This window comes from Arachis hypogaea, chromosome 16, assembly GCF_003086295.3.
Source record: "Arachis hypogaea cultivar Tifrunner chromosome 16, arahy.Tifrunner.gnm2.J5K5, whole genome shotgun sequence".
In the NCBI taxonomy this organism is placed as follows: domain Eukaryota; kingdom Viridiplantae; phylum Streptophyta; class Magnoliopsida; order Fabales; family Fabaceae; genus Arachis; species Arachis hypogaea.
In genome coordinates this window covers 75,852,082-75,864,964 of record NC_092051.1, presented here as the reverse complement: position 1 = coordinate 75,864,964, position 12,883 = coordinate 75,852,082, and the positions used below count along the sequence as shown (strand labels likewise).

Below are 12,883 nucleotides of genomic sequence, written 5' to 3'. Positions count from 1 at the left end.
TCTAATTTTTTGTTTCCTTCTCTCTTTTTCCATTCCCTTAATTACATGCTCTTACTCTTTTTTTTTAAGTAGTTGCATTCATGTTCTCTTTGTTTATTGCTTTTTATTTCCTTATTTCTTTTCATTTTCTCATGGGTATTCTAAGTGGAGCTTACTCTTGCATTGATGAGTTTGTTTGATTTACTTGCTTTCTTTTGTATTTAGTGGTGTGATATGATGATTGATGATGCTTTATAGGATGCTACATTGTCACTCTTCTCTAAGTTTTTGTCATAAAGGGATGCACACCAAGTGTTTGATGAAAGACCCATATGACTTCTTGGAATTATTTTGACTAAAGTGTTCTTTATTTTGGTGTTCCTTCTCATTCACTTGTTTGTTCATGTATACATTGAGCTTACTACATTTCTTGCTTCATTTCTACAAGCTCATCCCCTATTTTTCTTACTTCTTGTTGTTGTTGTTAAGAGTGTGCGCTTCTCATGCTTCTTGTTTGCATGCTTATACCACTCATGTATCACATGCTAGTGACTAGCTATGATCTTCATTATTGTCTTAGTTACATGTTGCAGCTGTCATATATCTAGGCCATTCATTCTCTTGTGCTTTATCACTTGCATGATTATTCTTTCTTGGCGTCTCTTAAAGCTTAATTTCACCAGCTTTCCTTCTTTTCTAGGATGGTGCTCAAAAGAGACAATGGAAAGGCACCCAAGAAGGCACCATCACGGTCTACTAGCAAAGCACAACAAGGCCCGTGAGCTAAGCCCCTCATCACCAAGACTAGGAGCGTTGCTAACATTGATGTTCTGGAAAAAAAGACAATCCGGCGAGGGATTTGAACAAGTTCCCCAACCGCTATTGTGAACTTGTCTATCCCTTGATCAAGCCAAGGAACTATCATGCGAAGCCCCTTCTAGCCCCTCCGGCTCATGTCTTATCACTCATTATGCCCCGTATCGAATGGCGGCAATGGGAATTCCTATTGAGGAAGCCACGGGAGGCGAACTTGTCATGAGTGGTTGAATTTTACACCAACTACCACTCACCTTCCCTTACATCGGTATTGGTGCGCCGAAGGCAAGTTCCCGTCACGGAGGAGGCCATTCAAAATGTGCTTAAGACCAGACCGTTAGCGGAAGGGGTTGATGCCTATCAAGAGATTTTGTCGGCCCGGTGCGAATATGTGTTTGATTGGGATGCTATCCTTAAGGTCATTGCCATACCCGAATCATTCTGGATTCTAGGAAGGATGAGGCCCCGGCCCAAGGGCATTGACGCACGTTTTCTCACCAGAGAGGCTCAAGCATGGGCCCAAATTCTAGCCCACTACGTGCTCCCAAGCACCCATGGCTCATCTATCACTACCGAGTTAGCCTTGTTGGTTTGGTATGTCCTCACAGAAAGACCGGTGCATATTCCCCGTCTCATCTGCCAATCTATGGGCCGCATCCACGCTAAGGGGAATCTACCTTTTCCCGCTCTAGTGACCGACTTAGTCGCCGCAGTCGGTGATCCCTGAGAGACCAAGGATAGAAGGGCCATGATCCCGGTGAATGGAGATGTTGTTCCAAACGGGAGGTACCTTTATCCTCCGGCGGACACCGAAGAGCCACACTTATCCGTCCCCATGCGAATCCCCTCTTCCTCATCCGCACCACCAAAGTCATCCATGCAACGCATAGAGGAACTCCACAAGAAGCTTGACCGTTATGGGCGGCGTAACCAATGCCGATACACTTTTGTCAAGAAGCTTCTAAGTTGCTTAGCACAACCTATGAAAGAACCAGAAATTTCCACCTCCACCGGTACCGATAATGACAAAAGTAATAATGATGAAGAAGTGGATGGACACTCGAAAGCCGATCAACCACTCCATCTCACTCAAGGCACGGAGGACCGTGCCAACTTCTAAGTGTGGGGAGGTCGGTCGGCCGACCGGTTTTCGTAGGTAACACCCGAATAAATTCCTTGAACCACTTTTCTTAACTGGAGTAGATTGCATACTAGGTCTTTCATTTTTGGCATCTTTTTCATATTAGTATCTCTTAATAAATCCACTTGGTTAGAGCAATGACTTCTATTCTAGAAAACTAGAATTTTATGGCGAATCTACCAATTTTGAAATTTGAAAATCTTTTGATGCTTAACTTGTTTGAAGAATGTATTTTGGAACATGAGATTTGAGCCAAGACCACCAGCAAGCGAGTTTTGAGCCTAATGGTGGTGTGGTTACATCTTATAACCACTTATTTTTCCTTCTTGTGTGCAATTATTCTCTTCCTACGATTGTGATCTTTGATTTGTTTAATTCTATATGTCAATTATTCCTTGTATTCATGCATGTATATAATTGAGGCCATCGTTTCTTTTAACTCACTTACCTAAATGTCCTTACCTTTAATCTTCCTTTGTTAGCCAATTTGAGCCTACGATTAACCCACTTTGTTTATAATTTTAGCACATTACAAGCCTTAAAGCGGAACACAATAAAAGTCCTTAATTTGGATCTTTGATTAGCTTAGGCTAGTGTGTGTCATTCAAGTGTGGAAAAACTTGGGACATTGGGTGAAAAAAAGAAAAAAATGGTAGTTTTGTATTTTTGTTGTAAATATTGGGAATTGGGTACATGCTCATGTGTAATAAATGTAAAATCTTATGCATTGATGATCTTGTATATAAAAAAATGAGAAAAAGGAAAAGAAAAAAGAAAAAAAAATATGGAGAAAAAAAGAAAAAAAAATAGAAAAAAGAAAGAAACAAAGAAAAAGAAAGAAATAATAGGGGACAAAATGCCCCAAAGTGTAGTTCAATAAAGATCAATGCACAAGTGTTGAGAAATGAAAAGAAAATGCATGAGTATGTTTAAATTTCAAGCTCACTTGACCAAATATGCACCCTTACCTTGACCCTAGCCCCATTACAACCTAAAGAAACGACCCCATGATACTTGCATGCATGCATGGAATATATGTTGATTGTTAGAAGAAAAACAAATTTTGGAAAAAGCACGAAGTAGGGGAGGTGATAAACCCATATTTTATGATATATTTTGTGCCTGATTTAAGTGATTTATTCAATCCTTCACTCACTTATTCATGTTAATTGCATGGTTTTACTTTCCCTTCCTTATTATGTGGGATATGTGAAAAACATGTTTCCTATGCTTCAAGAATAATTATTTTAATTACCCTTTATTACCCTTCGATGCCGTGATTTGTGTGTTGAGTAGTTTCAGATCTTCTAAGGCAGGAATGACTTAAAAGGATGGAAAGAAAACATACAAAAATGGAAGGAAAGCACAAAATAGAGTCTTTGAAGAAACTGGCAGCGACGCGAACGCGTGGACGACACGGCCGCATGCCCAGCGCAAAGAGAGCGCGACGCGAACGCGTGAATGACGTGATCGCGCGCCACGAGCAAAACGCAGATTACGCGGACGCATGACTGAAGCGAACGCGTGATAAGGAAAACTCCAGATGACGCGACCGCGTGACCCACGCGGACGCGTGACAGAGGCCACACACCAGAAATTACAGAAAACACTACCAGCGATTTCTGAAGTCCTTTTTGGCCCAAATCCAAGTCCAGAAGGCACACATCAGAGGTTATGAAGTGGGAGAATGCATCCATTCAAGGAGAGTCTCCAATTATTTTACTTTTTATGATTTAGATGTAGTTTTTAGAGAGAGGTTCTCTCCTCTCTCTCTTAGGATTAGGATTTAGGATTATTTCTTGCTTTCATGATTTCCCCTTTCTATCAGGTTCAACATTCCTTTTAATTAATTATTTTCTCAATTTAATTTATGAACTTTTCTATGTTACAGATTATTCTCTTAATTAATGTTATTTGAGGTATTTCAGTTTATGATTGTTCTCTTTTGTTTATGTTACTGTTACTTCCAACCTGAAGATATTTTTATTCGAGTAGATTTACTTTTCCCCTTTTGGTCTTGGTTAAGAAATCGGTAACTCAGAAGTTATCAAACTCAACGTGATCGATAATTGTTATCTTTGCTAATTGAATTGAACTTCAATAATTCCAGTCCTTTCTTAGGAATTGACTAGAACCTGAAGATCAGACTAATTAATCCACTTGATCTTCCCTTGCTTTAGTAAAGGCTAACTAAGTGGGATTAAGATTCAATTCTCGTCTCCATTGATAAGGATAACTAGGATAGGACTTCCAATTTCTCATACCTTACCAAAAGTTTATTTTACAGTTATTTACTTATTTTAATTACAATTTAAATTACTTGCTCCTTACTTTTAAAACCCCCAATTTACAATCTTCATAACCAATAGTAAGAACATACCTCCCTGCAGTTCCTTGAGAAGACAACCCGAGGTTTAAATACTTCGGTTATTAATTTAAAGGGGTTTGTTACTTGTGACAACCAAAACATTTGTACGAAGGGATTTCAGTCGGTTTAGAAACTATATCTACAACGCGATTATTTTTATAAAATTCCTTACCAGCAAAAATCCTAACGTCAAAATGGCGCCGTTGCCGGGGAACTGCAAACGTGTGCCTTATTATTGGTTATTGTAAATATTTTATTTTGCCTGTTTATTTATTTTACTTTTACTTTTTCATTTTTATTAGCTACTATGAATTCTCACCCCTCTCACTTTGAGTTTGGTTCTAATATTGTTGAAAGTAGTGAAAGCTATAATAGGAATATGCATCAAGGTCAGAGAAATCAAAGATGGATGGAGCCAAGAGGATTTGATCAACCCTTTAGGCAACAACACCCTCCAAAATATCATGGACAAAGGCCATTCTACAATGCATACCAAGCTGATAGATATGGTGGACAACCTTGTAACTACCAACAAGCCCCATCCTATGCTTATAGACCACCCTCTCAACGTAGCTTTGAACCACCACACTCACTAGTTCCTTTTCACCATTCACCACCATATGATCCTTATTTACCCCAATCCCAATCCAATTACTCCCAAACATCACCACTTCCCTACATACCATGTCCAAATCCATCACCTCCAGAATCACTGGCTCGCCTCAAGGAAACAGTAGATCAACTTCAAACAACCCTTCATCAACTGGAGCAAGCAATAAGTCAATTACCTTCTAGACGTTCGGGCATTCAATGACCTCCCACAACCCCATGTGGACAATCTAATGAAGAGCATAGCATGAAGGAGATACTAGAAACTCCAGTGGACAGAACAGAGCATGACTTCGTACTGGAACAAGTAGAGGAAGCTGTCATTATAGAAGAAGAAGAGTTGGTTGAAGACTTAGGAGACGCTGAACTTCCATGGGAATCCAAAGTTGTGGAGAATTCTGTCAAGGACGTTACAATTGATGCTAAGGAGGATAGTGCACAACCCCCAAGGCAAGTCTTTTATGAAGAACTAGACGGAATAATCCAAGAAGCAAATCTCCTTGATGATGATAATCACAAGTCAAGTTCTCCTAGTAATGAACTTGCATCCGCAAGTGAATTCTCTGAGATTGAAGAACCTTATCCAAGTAAATACGAAGAAGATACGGAGGTAGATTTCTCTCAACCTCCAGCTTATGACTTGAGTGATGAGGAAGACATAGAAGACTTTGATCAGGACGATGCTGCATTTGAAGAATTCTGTAAGGAAGTGGAGAAATTCACAGGAGAGCACAAGGGAGTAGAACTTACAGAACCACTGGAAACACCTATCCCAAGGCCATTACCACCCAATACGAGCTTCAAGTGGGTACAATCCTTAACCTTTAACTTTACTTTTCCACTTGAATATGGTTTGCTTGAAACAGATGGCCAGCTTAGAGCTCTCTGCGGCTTTAAGAGTAAGAGGGAAATGGCTCGCACTCAAAGCTAGTACACAAGGTTCAATAAAGTTCCATGCTTCAACTCGAAGTGCACGGATTGGTCTCATGTTCTATCAAATGGATCTCGGAAAATATTTGGTCACCACGGTGAGAATCTAATTTCTAAACCGCACGGATGGAGAAATATAGGTCAAGATGAAGGCGAATTTAAAAGCAAAGTTTGGGATCCTGGAATCTATTTTGACATTCGCCACACCGGGAGCCTAAGAATCCGTTTGAAGCTGTTCCGAAGCTTTGCATGCCTAGTTTGGGACCCCGGAGGTTGTTGGCATTCCAAGCATTGGTGGAGATTTCTGGATGAATTTAAGCACAAGCCACCATAATAGGAAGCTCACCATATGTCCAACTTAAGGACTTTAAATGAAAGTGCTAGGTGGGAGACAACCCACCATGGTATAGTCGTTTCTTTTTCAGTTTTATTTCATGTTATTTATTATTTTTCAATTGAACCTGAATATAATTCATTAGCATTGCATACTGCATAATTGCATAAAAAAAGGGCATGTGACGCGACCGCATCGCTCATGCGATCGCGTCAGTTGCGAAAAAACACCTCCCACGCGTCTGCGTCATTCACGCGACCGCGTGATCTGGAGATCGGCGTAAAGATCCAACGCCCAGAAAGTTGGGCAGAAATCATGCGGCTGTTGTGCATTTCGCACAAAACGACCCACGCAGTCGCGTCCTCTACGCGGTCGCGTCACGTGCACCACACCCATGCCACGCGATAGCGTGAGCGACGCGTTCGCGTCGCGCGGATATCATGTCACCCCAATGGAGACAGAGAGTTGCCCTGAAACGACGCTGGAATTGTGCGTTTAGCACAATTTTCAGCGACGCGATCGCGTGCCTTACGCGTTCACGTCATTCATCCTTTTACCCATTGCATGTGATCGCGCCACCCACGCGATCGCGTCAACCCCCATTCCACCCCAGCCACGCGATCGCGTGGATTCAAATTCATTAACCCCCCAGTGATGCGAAACCTACCCTGTCGCGCCCTCCCCCCAACCCCTTTTTTCTTCCTCTTTTCTGCAACCCCCCCTCTCTGCCCCTCACCACCCTAACCACCTCCACTGGCCGCACCACCGCAACCACCCCCCAGCCGTTCACTGCGGCGCCACCACCCCCTTTCTTCCTTCCCTCTCTTTCTTCTCTTTCTCTTCTCTTCTTCCCTCCACCACCGCCGCCACCGCCACGCCCAGCCACAGCCACCAAGCCACCATCACCGCCACTCCACCCACCACTAACACCCTCACCCCTTCCCTTCCTTCCCCCTTAACACTTACCCCTCCCATTATCCCCAACAGCAACCACTGCCACTGAACAGCCAGCACCGCCGCGCCAACCGCCCCTCAACCGCCGCGTCAGCCACCACCACAACCACCCCCTACCATCTCTCTGCCCTACTTTCATTCATATGCCTACCAGGTTCCACCGAACACCACTCTTATTTCAAATCGTAGTCAATTGCATTTTTTTTCCGTTTTTGTTTACATTTAGGCTAGTTAGAAATGCATGTTGTAGTGGATTCTAGGTGGTTAGGTAGCCTAGGATGTGGTTAGTGGATCTAGGCCTATTTATTTGCGCTGTTCTTGCTACTTGTTTTATAATTTTCGCAATTCTGCTGTTGCTATGATCTAAGTATTGTTCATATGATATTCTTACTGTTCATGCTGCTATTGCGACTGTTCTTTCATATTCATATTATTCATATCTATTTGCAGTTTATTTTAGTTTATATGAACTATTCTGCTTGCTGTTTATTTTCCGGGAACATCAAATTTTAGCCAGAATGTTGCCCAATTTTTTGTAAATCGTTTTGATTCTTATTCATGTCTTGGTTTTGGCATTTTTAATTTTGCTTTCTTTAGCTTTCACCAAACCAATTCATGAATGCACGTTACTTTCTGTAAATCGTTATTCCTTTTGTTTCCCCGGTTTATAAATCACATTATTGATGATTTGATTTCAAATTTTCGTTATTGGTATATCTATATGAATCATCAACACCTTGATTTCCTTGCTTAAATATGAGTTGTCTGTTGCTTCAAATTGTGAAATTCTTGTTACTTAGAAACCAATCATCATGCTGCTTACCTTAACTTTCTTTTTACTAACTCACTGATTTTTTATTTCTAACCTCTTTTTCAATTTAAAACCACTTTTAACTTTCTAACATCCCCTCCGAGCCTGACACACCATCAGAGCCATCTGAGAAGGAGGCGGATGATCATGAGGCGGAGACCCATCCACAGAGAGAGGCTGAGCAGGCAGGCCCGGAGCAGGCTGCGCCACAGCAGGAGGCCCCGCATCAGATTCAGGCTGTAGACCCAGAGGTTCCTATTCAGTCAGCACCTCCTCTGCAGTAGGCAGACCCTCAGACCACCACCACAGAGACTCCAGCCACCCATCCTTCCAGTGATGACACTCCTTCACATCTTGCTTGAGTGAGCATCGAGGACGATGCTTTATTTTATGTGTGGGGAGGTCGCCATCTCCGGCATATTTTTCATGGTGAACCACTACAGACTCTTTTTATTTTATTTTATTACTTTTCTGTATTTTGATTCTTATTTTTATTCCTCAGTACTTATACATTGCTCTTTTCATGTATTTTTACTCTATTCTATGTATTTTACACTTTCGTTCATATTTTAGCCTGTTAGTTTTGTTCCAATTCTAACTTATTATCCATAGAATATGTGGATTAATTAGTATAGTTTACCCTTTGATAGCACGGAAACTTGTCTCTCAACAATTTTCCTTCGGCAAGTATACCGAATTGTCGTCAAGTAAAAACTCACAATAGAGTGAGGTCGAATCCCACAGAGATTGATTGGTCAAGCAACTTTAATTAGAGGGGTGTTCTAGTTGAGCGAAGAAGAATTTGGTTTGAAAGTTACAGGAAATTAAATGGCGGGAAAGTAAATAGCAGAAAATGTAAATGCTGGAAGTAAAGAGATGAAAGTAAATGACGGAAAGTAAATTGCAGAATTGTAAATGGGAATGGGGAAGATGTTCATAAAAGTAAATTGCAGAAATTAAAGAGAATGGGTAAGATCAGAAATGGGGATTCATTGGGCTTAGGAGATGTTGCATTCTCCGGATCAAGTTCATTTTCATCTCTTCCTCAATCAATGCATTCATTGATCTCCTTGGCAATCTTAAGTGATCGAATTCCAATTCCTTGGTAATTCAATCTCTCAAATCTTGATCAATAGCCAATTCCTTGGTCAATTGCTCATGAGAAGAGATGAAGTATGGTCACTGATTATACCACATGCATTCCCAAATCAAGTGTTGGTAGGATTATAGTCACCATACCCAACCAAACCCAATTTGGTCCAACATGAGAAAGCATTTCTAGCATGATCTCTTCATTCCTCTTCCAAGGTTCAGAAGAGATCTGATGCCAAGGCATCTTAGGCTAGTTTCACTAGCATTTTTTTGTTAGTTTTAGTTGTTTTATGCATTTTCTTGAGCTTAAAGTAACCAAGAATGGTTAAAAGAATAACAAAGCAATGAACCATCCAAACAGTATGATTTTGATGCAAATTTCATGAGTTTTAGTTATATTACTTGAATGCTATGAATGGAAGATTTCTCATGAAATTTTGCAAGACTTTGATGCAATTGTTTGGATGATTTCAGGGAAGAAGAGGCTAGGCAAGGAAGCAACAAAATCAATAAAGGAAGCTTGAATATCACATGTGGAGTTTAAGTTCCAGTTTAAGCCTAAACTGGAGCTTAAACGCCAGAATCATGAAGGCTAAGAAATGCTGAAACTGAAGTTTAACCTCCAGTTTAACCTTAAACTGGAGGTTAAACGCCAGAATGCCACTCAGGAAGCATTTCCACGTTTAACCTCCAGTTTAACCTTAAACTGGAGGTTAAACGCCAGAAATGGGAATGCACCAGGGAGCCATTTCCACGTTTAAGCTCCAGTTTAACCTTAAACTGGAGCTTAAACGTGTTCGACCAAGTTTTCTCCTCCAGGGTTGCTTTCTCCATTTCCACGTTTAAGCTCCAGTTTAACCTTAAACTGGAGCTTAAACGTGTTCGACACCTCCAGGGCTACCTTTCTCAGCTTCCACGTTTAAGCTCCAGTTTAACCTTAAACTGGAGCTTAAACGTGTTCGACCTCCCAGATGGCTTTCTCTATTTCCACGTTTAAGCTCCAGTTTAACCTTAAACTGGAGCTTAAACGTGTTCGACCTCCAGGGCTGCCTTTCCTATCTCCACGTTTAAGCTTCAGTTTAACCTTAAACTGAAGCTTAAACGTGTTCGACTAAGTCACCCTCCAGGGCTGCCTTCTTCCATTTCCACGTTTAAGCTTCAGTTTAACCTTAAACTGAAGCTTAAACGTGCTTCCACAAAAGGCATCACTGGAAGTGTCTGGCGTTTAAGCTGCAGTTTAAGCTTAAACTGCAACTTAAACGCCACTCTTGGAAAAGGTTTCTGGGCCAAAAATATTGCGGTTTAAGTTAGTATTTGAGCACAAACATTAACTTAAACTTACTCTGGTATGAAACCCAATTGAATATCATGGTTTATGGGATTGGGCCTGAAGGATTGATGAGTCTGAAATTTCAATTTATTGAGTCATGTGTCATTATTTGATTATCACTAAGTTGGCTCAATGAATGTTACAGAATTTGGATCAACAGCCTCATCAAGATTATGGATCATAAACCCAAGGCAAAAGGAAAGCAGGGAGAGGCCTCAAAGCCCAAGAAACACAACAGAAGCTCAATATAGAAAGTGTATAAATAGGATAGAATTCAAGTTAGGAAGGACTTGGCTTTTACCTATTCATTTCTGGCTAGTTTTCATATCTTTGTAATTGAATTCAGAGCTATGACTCACTAAACCCCCTTTCATTGGGTTAGGGAGCTCTATTGTAATTCAATGAATCAATAATAGTTTATCTTCTTCTTCAATCTTTTCTCTTGAATTTTGATTAGAAAGCTTCTCGATCTAATTCCATTGGGTAGTTGTCTTGGGAAAGAAACTACTCATAATTGGAATCCTTCGGAACCTTGGGAAAGGAATGGAGGATTCATGCTAGAGAAGCTTTCTCACAGTGAATTGGATTGGGGTTTGGATGGATATTGTGACATGTAATCCTACCAAATTGTGGTTCATGAAACTGTGTGGTAAAATCAGTGATCGAGCATCATCTCTTCTTATGAACATTTAAACCAAGGGATTGGGAATTTGTTTGTTTTTAGAGAGAATTGGTGAGCCAAGGGATTGGGATCCAATCATATAAGATTGCCAAGCAAAATTTAATGAACGCATTGGTTGAGGAAGAGATAAACATGTTTTGATTCGGAGATCTCAATATCTCCTATAACCCAATGAATTCCCCATTTCTGATTTCCACTTTCTCTTTACATTCTGCAACTCAATTCATGCAATCACCCCCATTCCCTTTTAATTTCAGCAATTTAGCTTCTGCTCTTTAATTCATGCAATTTAAGATTCCGCCATTTAAATTTCTTGTCATTTACGTTTCCCGCCAATTTTACATTCCGCAATTCTCATCTAAATCTTGATTCCGCTCAACTAGAACACACTTCTAATCCGAATTGCTCACTCAACCAATCCTTGTGGGATTCGACCTCACTCTATTGTGAGTTTTTACTTGACGATAACCGGTGCACTTGCCGGAAGGAATTTTGCCGATCGTGCAATTTCCTAAATCGTAGCATAACAAGTTTATGCGCATCAAGTTTATGGCGCCGTTGCCGGGGATTGGTTTTCGATTGACAATTCTCAAATTGGAAGTTAACTAGATTGAGCATTTTTTTTTGTTTTGATTAATTCAGTACAAGTTACTTGTTGAATTTTAATTTCTGCACTCTGTTACATGCTTTCTTTCTTTATGCCTTTAAATTCAAGCAACTAAGTCACTGACGCACTAACTGTTTGAATTAATTCCTCAACTGCTCTAACCATACTCTTCCATTAACCAAGAGTATTTCACTTGTTTGTTGCCTGTGCTGTGTTCTTGTATGACAGGTAGGAGAGGAGAGACATCAACTCCTCCATATACCGAACCAGAGAGGACCCTTCATAGACTTAGAAGGGAAGCAAGAGGGAAGAGAGTACTGGGAGAAGAGGAATCTGAAGGAGAATCTGAGGACAATTTTGAGGAAGCTTTAGATCTCAACATGGATAGAGAAGTTCACAACCATGAGAGAGCTGATGGAAACAATGCCATTCCTGAGAGGAGGGTTCTTAGTTCATACATAAACCCAACCTCTGGGAATTGTGGTAGCAGCATCCAGAAACCACCCATTCAGGCCAACAATTTTGAGCTCAAACCACAGCTAATATCACTTGTGGAGAATCATTGTTCATTTGGTGGAAGTGCTAATGAAGACCCAAACCAACATCTCACAAAATTCCTGAGAATTTGCGACACTGTGAAGTCCAATGGAGTCCAGGAAGATGCCTATAAACTGCTTTTGTTCCCATTTTCACTTAGGGACAAGGCAGCTAAGTGGCTGGAATCATTCCCAAAGGGGAGCCTAACAACCTGGGACGAGGTGGAAAGCAAGTTTCTGGCACGTTTCTACCCCCCACAAAAGGTCAATAGGCTTCGATCTGAGGTTCAGACTTTTAGACAACAAGATGGTGAAACTCTCTACGAGGCATGGGAGAGATTCAAGGATTTGACAAGGAAATGCCCACCAGACATGTTCCATGACTGGGTGCAATTGCATATTTTCTATGATGGACTGTCTTATGAATCAAGGAAGGCTGTAGACCATTCATCAGGAGGTTCATTGAACAGGAAAAAGACTGTGGAAGAAGCCATTGAAGTGATTGAGACAGTGGCTGAGAATGAGTAGTACTATGCATCAGAGAGACACAACACTAAGGGAGTCATGGAGCTGAACCATGTTGATACAATTCTAGCCCAAAACAAGGTGTTTGCCAAGCAACTAGCAGAGCTCACTAGGAAATTAGAAACAAAACAAGTGGCTGCAATACACACACAAGATCAAGAGGAAGAAA

The 12,883-nt window shown here is 40.9% G+C and overlaps 1 non-coding gene across 1 annotated transcript; it reads right to left on the bottom strand.

Moving 5' to 3' along the window:
• Positions 1–12,459: 12,459 nt before the first annotated feature.
• On the bottom strand, positions 12,460–12,563 carry LOC112759917 (small nucleolar RNA R71). Its single transcript, XR_003180380.1, has one exon. It is a non-coding gene; the product is annotated as a small nucleolar RNA R71 (small nucleolar RNA).
• Between the last annotated feature and the right edge of the window lie 320 nt (positions 12,564–12,883).